This window comes from Melanerpes formicivorus, unplaced genomic scaffold (genome assembly GCF_026170545.1).
Source record: "Melanerpes formicivorus ecotype bairdi unplaced genomic scaffold, bMelFor1.0.p_v2 SCAF_381, whole genome shotgun sequence".
In the NCBI taxonomy this organism is placed as follows: Eukaryota; Metazoa; Chordata; class Aves; order Piciformes; family Picidae; genus Melanerpes; species Melanerpes formicivorus.
In genome coordinates this window covers 78,041-85,302 of record NW_027142733.1, presented here as the reverse complement: position 1 = coordinate 85,302, position 7,262 = coordinate 78,041, and the positions used below count along the sequence as shown (strand labels likewise).

Here is a 7,262-nt window from a genome sequence, read left to right as displayed (position 1 = left end):
GACCGGTTTGGACCGGTTTGGACCGGTCTGGACCGGTTTGGACCGGTCTGGACCGGTCTGGACCGGTTTGGACCGGTCTGGACCGGCTTGGACCGGTTTGGACCGGTCTGGACCGGCTTGGACCAGCTTGGACTGGTTTGGACCGGTCTGGACCGGCTTGGACCGGTCTGGACCGGTTTGGACCAGTTTGGACCGGTCTGGACCGGTCTGGACCGGCTTGGACCGGTTTGGACCGGTCTGGACCGGTCTGGACCGGCTTGGATCAGCTTGGACCGGTCTGGACCGGCTTGGACCGCTTTGGACCGGTTTGGACCAGTCTGGACCGGCTTGGACCGCTTTGGACCGGTTTGGACCGGTCTGGACTGGTCTGGACCGGTCTGGACCGGCTTGGACCAGTCTGGACGAGTCTGGACCAGTATCGAGCTTGTGTGGCCACTAATGAGCTACGGTGGCCACTAATGACCCCCCCCAGCCTCTCCCTCCCTCCCCTCCTCCTCCTCTCCCCTCCCATTATCCCTTTCCCGCGCTCCCCGTGGCCCACGTGGCGCAGCCGGCCCCACTCCACTCTCTGACGTCACCGCGCGGGGCAGCCCTGGTGCCCTCCTCCCCCCTCCCACCTGGGCGCTCCGCCCCCTTGCTCTGACGTAATCAGCAGCCATCGCCTCTCTGCCCCAGCTGCTCAGGCCACGCCCCCCGTGACACAGTCTGCGCTATTCCCCGCCCCCCCCATAGCCATCCTGCTGCCCTCCTCCAGCCCCGCCCCCTCCTATAGCCATCCAATTGTCGCCCTCCAGCCCCGCCTCCAGTCCTCCAGTCCCACCTCCTGCAACCTCCCTCAGCCCTTTCCCCGCCCCCTCCATAGCCATCCTATTTCACTCAAACCCCGCCCCCTTGTGACGCAGATGCCCTCTCGTTCCCGCCCCCTCCCTTAGCCATTCTATTGCCGCCCTCTAGCCCCGCCTCCAGTCCTCCAGCCCCGCCCCCCATAGCCATCCTATTGCCTTCCTCAAGCCCCGCCTCCAGTGACGTAACCTGCGCGGTCTTCCCCGCTCCCCCTCCCCTCTAGCTCCCTTCCCACCCTTTCCCTTTCCTATCCCCTCACAGCGCCGCCGCCGCTTTCTCTGCTCCCCGCCCCTCCTTTGGGCGGCCCCTAATCACGTGACGATCGCTGGGCGAATCTGGGTGCTGCGGGGTTCACCCTGGGATCGCTGGGCGAGTCTGGGGGCATTGGGGTCAGCCTGCAAGAGCTGGGAGAGACAGGAGAACAGCTCGTGAACTGGGAGCAGACTGCTCCCGACCGCGGCAAATCGACACCCACCCCCCCTCGCTGCTGGTGTTTCTTGCCCCCCCCTTCGCTGCTGCCCACCCCCAGACCCGTGGCAGAGTCCTGCAGCAGGGACAAAACAACTCCAGAGAGCAGCAGAGTCTACACTGAGCTGATGCGGAGCGGAGAAAGCAGAGGGGACGATAGTTACGCTGGCTAGGTCGGAGCCGAGAAGGCGAGGGCGGCGCCATCTTGGGAAGGGCAGGCGCTGTCACGGAGAGGGCGACGCCATCTTGGGAAGGGCAGGCGCTGTCACGGGGAGAGCGGTGCCGTCTTGGGAAGGGCAGGCGCTGTCACGGGGAGAGCGGTGCCGTCTTGATGCCCTCACTTCCGTCTACATGCCCCCAGACCTCCTTTGTCACCCTCTAAGGCCCTTGAGGTGCTCGCAGCTCGCCTTGAGATGCCGGGGGAGATGTGGCTGGGGGGTCCTGGGACTGCAGGACACCCAATACCGGAGTGAGACCACCCCAATCCTGCGGGACCCCAAACCCTGGAACCCCCCAGAGACCTCTAACACAACACCACCACTCCCCGCCCCCTCAGCTGCTTCAGGACCCTCCAGAGACCCCCCCGGAGACCCTCCAGAGGCCGCCAGACACCTCTCGATGCCCACAAAGCCCCTCTAGACGCCCCAGAATACCTCTCTGCGCCTCCCTTCAGAGGCCACTCACACCCTTGGCAGCAGGCGACAGCAAGCAGTACCTGGCCGTGCCCACAAGGTGGGAGCAGTGAGCAGAAGAGTCAGCGGCGCTAGGGACACCGAGACTCCAGCAATGCCACACAGCAACCCACACGCTGTGGGGACCTGACACAGAGACCCCGAAACCACACTGAGGCACAGACCCCCCCACTCCTCCCTGACCCTCCAGACATGACCCAGGAGCCCCTCCAGAGTTCCCCAGACACCTCTAGATGCTCCCAGAACCCTTCACATGCCCCCAAATTCCCCTTTCATACCCCCAAGCCCACTTCAGATGACAGCAGACCCTCCTTAACAGGCCCCCAACGCTCAGCAGGTCCGGTGCTGCTGTGCCTCGGGAGCAGATCAGCTGGTCTCCCTGCAGAGCTTTTTCCATTCAATGAAAAAACAGCACACTACACACACACATGAAAGACAATCCACTGTTTTAATTGAGAGACAGTTGCTATTTCTGTTTCAAACCACACCCCACACCCCCCCGTGGCTCTGCTCAGGATGTGCTTTTCTCATCTAGAAGCCTTTCTACAGAACAGAGGGGGGTCACGTCAAGGCCTTTCTGCACACAAATCACTGCCCTTCTGCAATCTCTCAATAAGCAGCACCGCTGTTCCTCGGCTGGAACACCTCACACTCACTCTTACACTTTCCCGGGGCTTTCCCTCCCCTCCAAGAACGTCCTGGCATTTCAAACACTTGGCATTTCAGGTCTGCAAGCAGCCTTTGTGGGAGGCTGCCCTCACCCCTCCCTCACTGCTCCTCTGCTGTATCCTCGCCCACCCCCCTGTGGCATCACAGAAGGAAAGACAGCTGAGCGGCTACGCTCCTGTTCTTTTTATCACCCCGAGCCGGGGACAGCCTTCTGGGCAAGGTTTGCAGCTTCAGCACACAGCTGAGCTTTGCTCTCACCCATTAAACCCTTTGGTGGTTTCAGCTTCCCGAGGATGTGTCGGCACAAGTCCTTGTCGGGGCACCGCAAACAGGGAGAGACAAAGCTCCGAGATCCAGGAAGAGGACGGCTGAGCAGACACTTCTAAAAGAGAGAAACTTCATCAGCTGAACCTCACACTTCTCCCAGCTTTGCAACAGCAAAGAACTTTGTGAACAACACAGTGGTGCTCCTAAGGAGGTCACCAGCTTGCAAGTTACAGGAGAAATAAAAACCTTTTTATTACAGAAGCACTGGCAAAAATTTACGGACAGGAACAGCAGACGAGGAAATTCTGCAATTGAGCTAACGATAGACATCAGGCCTAGGATCTGGCTACCCTGACAAAGGATGCCAACAGGACAGAGTGAGGCCTCAGCAGCACTCCCAAAAAGCCCCACAGAGAGCCACAGGCTCTGGCCCGTGCCCCACCTACGGGCCGGCCCTCCTGGCAGCAGCGCAACACCACCTCTTCAGGAGCCCAGGGACTGACCTCAGCCCCCTAAGGGCCAGGCAAGGTTGGTTCCTGTTAGCTGCCTAAAGCAGCCTCCCCAGTCCTGCTTACAGGGACCTTGGGCTGCTGCTGGGGACAGAAGGGGGAATGGAGGGCTCCACAACTCGTCACACAGACCCCGAGCACAGGGCTGTTAAGCTGACAGGGTGCCAAGGGAACAGGCTGCCACGAAGGCACAGACCCAGGCCCTGAACTACAGGGTGGGTCACCTTGCCGCAGCAACACGACCCAGCGGCTTCGCTGTGTCCGACGAATAAAAGGAGGAAGTTCCACAGGAACAGAAGGGAAAACCTTTTCACTGTGTGTGCCAGAGCCCTGGAGCAGGCTGCCCAGAGAGTTAGTGGAGTCTCTGGAGACATTCAAAACCTGCCCCAGGTGATCCTGCACTGGCACAGGGGTTGGACCGGATGCTATTTTGGGGTCCCTTCCAACCCCTAACACTCAGTGATTCTGTGATTAGCTATGCTGGTGACAGAGTCTCACTGAGTGCTCTTTAAAATGTTTTTCTTTTCTTTCAGCCTAGGAGTTTCATATTTAAATATACCTTCTGCTCTGTCTTCCCCCTTCCTTCTTCCATCTTGCGTCTAAAAACTAGGAGAGCTTGATGAGGTGTATCCTGGGCGTCCCAATGTAACACATCTCAATTGCATACATGGATTTTGTAATCTTTTGCCCCATTGCTTGCACAGGGTGGATTAAGTTCATTACTTAGAGCTTGTCAGGACAGCTGTTGAAGTGTCCTGTGCAATGCAGGAGGAGTTGAATCCCATAGGAAACCACATTACTGTGCTTTGTCAGCCTGGTTATGGTCAGAAACCTCCTTCATTTTTTTTTCTCTTAAACAGATATATCACATGAGTCCCCAGAATTAATTTGCCTCTTCTCATAATTATTTCTTTAAAACTGTCTTAGAAGTGTCACTGTCCTTCCCTCTCCCTTTCTCTAGATACTGGCCTCCTGAGCCCATGGCAGACTTGCACAGAGCTACTGCGAGCACCACTCTGCACGGCCTCTGGGGGGCTTTCAAGCACAGGCACCCCTGGAGAATCCAAACCTAACCTTGCAGCTGGCCTTAGAGCTCCTCTTTGGAAAACTGTCGCTGCCAGGGCCCACAAACCCAACATCCTCTGTCAGCAACCTGGATGTAAGAGCTGAAAAGTGTCAACAGAAATTGTACTTGGGCAGCTCAGGAAGATCCTTCAATGAAAGAGCTGGCTCCTCCTGAAGGGCAAGTATGAATGGAGCTTTCAAAGTACCACACTTCAGAGCCTCCTACTTGCTAGCACTAAGACAATTGTTCATGTAGAACAACTGGCCACTCACTTCAACAAACCCCATAGAACTGGCTCCTATCAACTCTCCAGAAGACACTGCTGCACTAGCTTGGCTGCCTGACCGGCTCAGTTCAGGTGGCTTAGGATCTCACAGAGGGTACCACAAGAACTGAGGGGACTGCAGTCTTTGCAGCTTCAGCTTTCCTTCTCTGCTACTTCTTTTTTCAGATGGATTTTTTTTCAAAGGGACTGCTGGACAGCAGAACAGGATGGATGGCCAGGCCCCAAGAGCGGTGGGGAACAGAGTTAAACCCAGCCGGTGGCCGGCCGGGCACAAGTGGTGTTCCCCAGGACACCCCTTGTGAGAGAGTGAGTCCAGAGAAGGGCCACAAAGCTGGTGAGGGGTCTGGATAACAAGTCTTATGAGGAGTGGCTGAAGGAACTGGGACTGTTTAATCTGCAGAAGAGGAAGCTAAGGGAATTATGGTGTGGTCTGGCTTCAGCTCTCAACTAGTTCCACGTTGAACAAGGACAGCTTGTACTCACAGAAGGCACTGGCTGCTTGGGCTCAAGGTTCCTGTAGAGCTCAGGTCTCTGAGACTTCTGAACAGCTGTGCTTAGCCCAAAATCAGACAGTTTCACATCACCCTGGGAAAAAAAAAATCCAAGAAAAGAATTCAGAAAGATTGTGCTTGAGCAAAAGAAAAGGTTTAACCGCTGCACAGCCTCCTGAGCCCATGGCAGGCTTGCAGAGCTACTGTGAGCACCACTCTGCGCGGCCTCTGGGGGGTTTCAAGCACAGGCACTCCAGGAGACTGCAGGCACTCCATAGAGACTCCAAAACCTCACTGAGAACCCCCCAACTCCTTCAGGACCCCCACAGATTCCCCAACTTAGATGCCCACAAAACCCCTTTGGAGGCACCCAAACCCCCCATCTGATACGCCCAGCTCCGTTTTAGGTACCCCCAGACGCTTCTAATGTCCCCAGACCCGCTGGTGGACCAGCCCAGAACCCCCTGACACTATCCCAGACCCTTTCAGGGGGCTCCACACCCCTTCTAGATGCCCACAAAACCCCTTCACACGCCAAAAGAAACCTTTACCTGCCTCCAAACCCCATTTGGGGCCCACTCAGACCCCTTAGCAGCGGGTGGCAGCAACCAAGTCTGTTGCTCTCACCAATTAAACCCTTTGGTGCTCTCAGCTCTCTGACCCTGTGTCAGTGCAAGTCCTTGTCAGCCGGTACCTTTGTCCTGATCCAGGCGGAGAGAGAACTGCCAGGAACACAGCTTCGCCACTCCGCTTGCGGCACGCCTGCTGCCGAGGGCAGCCTCCTCCGCAGCCTGCCCGAGAGGAACACGGCCCCCGGGGCCGGGGGACAAACAAAAGCCTTCCACAAAGGAAACAAGGGAAGTCTCTTGGCCACTCTTCACGTGCCGAGTGCGATTGTCATGTGGAACACACCGCGGCATCTGGAATGAGTTTAAGCCCAGGTCTATGGCAGCACAGAGGTTCCTGGAATATCCCGGTACATCGATCCACAGGAGGTTGTCTTTCGGTCCCCAGTCTGATGCTTTGCAGCACAGCCATCACACCATTTCTCTCGAGTGCTTTGAACTGACAATTCATACAGGAGAATAAAACCAAACAGGAGTAAGCAGGTTGGAAAAGAACTTTGATCATCACCGGGCCCAGCAAGAGGACACAGTCTCAGGCTGCACCAGGGGAGGTTTAGGCTAGAGGTTAGGAAGAGGTTCTGCACAGAGAGAGTGATGGCCCATTGGAATGGGCTGCCCAGGGAGGTGGTGGAGTCACCATCTTTGGAGGTGTTCAGGAGGAGACTGGATAGGGTGCTTGGTTGCATGGTTTAGTTGATTAGGTGGTGTTGGATGATAGGTTGGACACGATGATCTTGAAGGTCTCTTCCAACTCGGTCTGGTCTATTCTTTTCTATTCCATTCCATTCCATACCATTCCATTCCAACACCATCTAATCAACTAAACCATGGCACTGAGTGCCTCATCCAGTCTCTTTCTAAACACTTCCAGTGATGGTGACTCCCTGGGCACCACCTCACTGAGCAGCACATTCCAAAGGCCAATCTCTCTTTCAACCTGCTCTATTCTATTCTATGAAGACCTTCTTCCTAACATCCAGCCTAAACCTCCCCTGGCACAGCTTGAGACTGTGTCCTCTTGCTCTGGTGCTGCTTGCCTGGGAGAAGAGACCAACCCCCACCTGGCTACAACCAGAACTGAGGGGACTGCAATCTTTGCAGCTTCAGCTTTCCTTCTCTGCTACTTCCTTTTTCAGATGGATTTTTTTTCAAAGGGACTGCTGGACAGCAGAACAGGATGGACGGCCGGGCCCCAAGAGCGGTGGGGAACAGAGTTAAACCCAGCCGGTGGCCGGCCGGGCACAAGTGGTGTTCCCCAGGACACCCCTTGTGAGAGAGTGAGTCCAGAGAACGGCCACAAAGCTGGTGAGGGGTCTGGATAACAAGCCTTATGAGGAGTGGCTGA

The 7,262-nt window shown here is 56.4% G+C and overlaps 1 long non-coding RNA gene across 1 annotated transcript; it reads right to left on the bottom strand.

Moving 5' to 3' along the window:
• Positions 1–1,100: 1,100 nt before the first annotated feature.
• On the bottom strand, positions 1,101–2,412 carry LOC137459602 (uncharacterized). The gene is made up of 3 exons (XR_010992415.1): positions 2,282–2,412; positions 1,476–1,614; positions 1,101–1,247 (listed from the first exon to the last, which is right to left on the bottom strand). It is a non-coding gene; the product is annotated as an uncharacterized lncRNA (long non-coding RNA).
• Between the last annotated feature and the right edge of the window lie 4,850 nt (positions 2,413–7,262).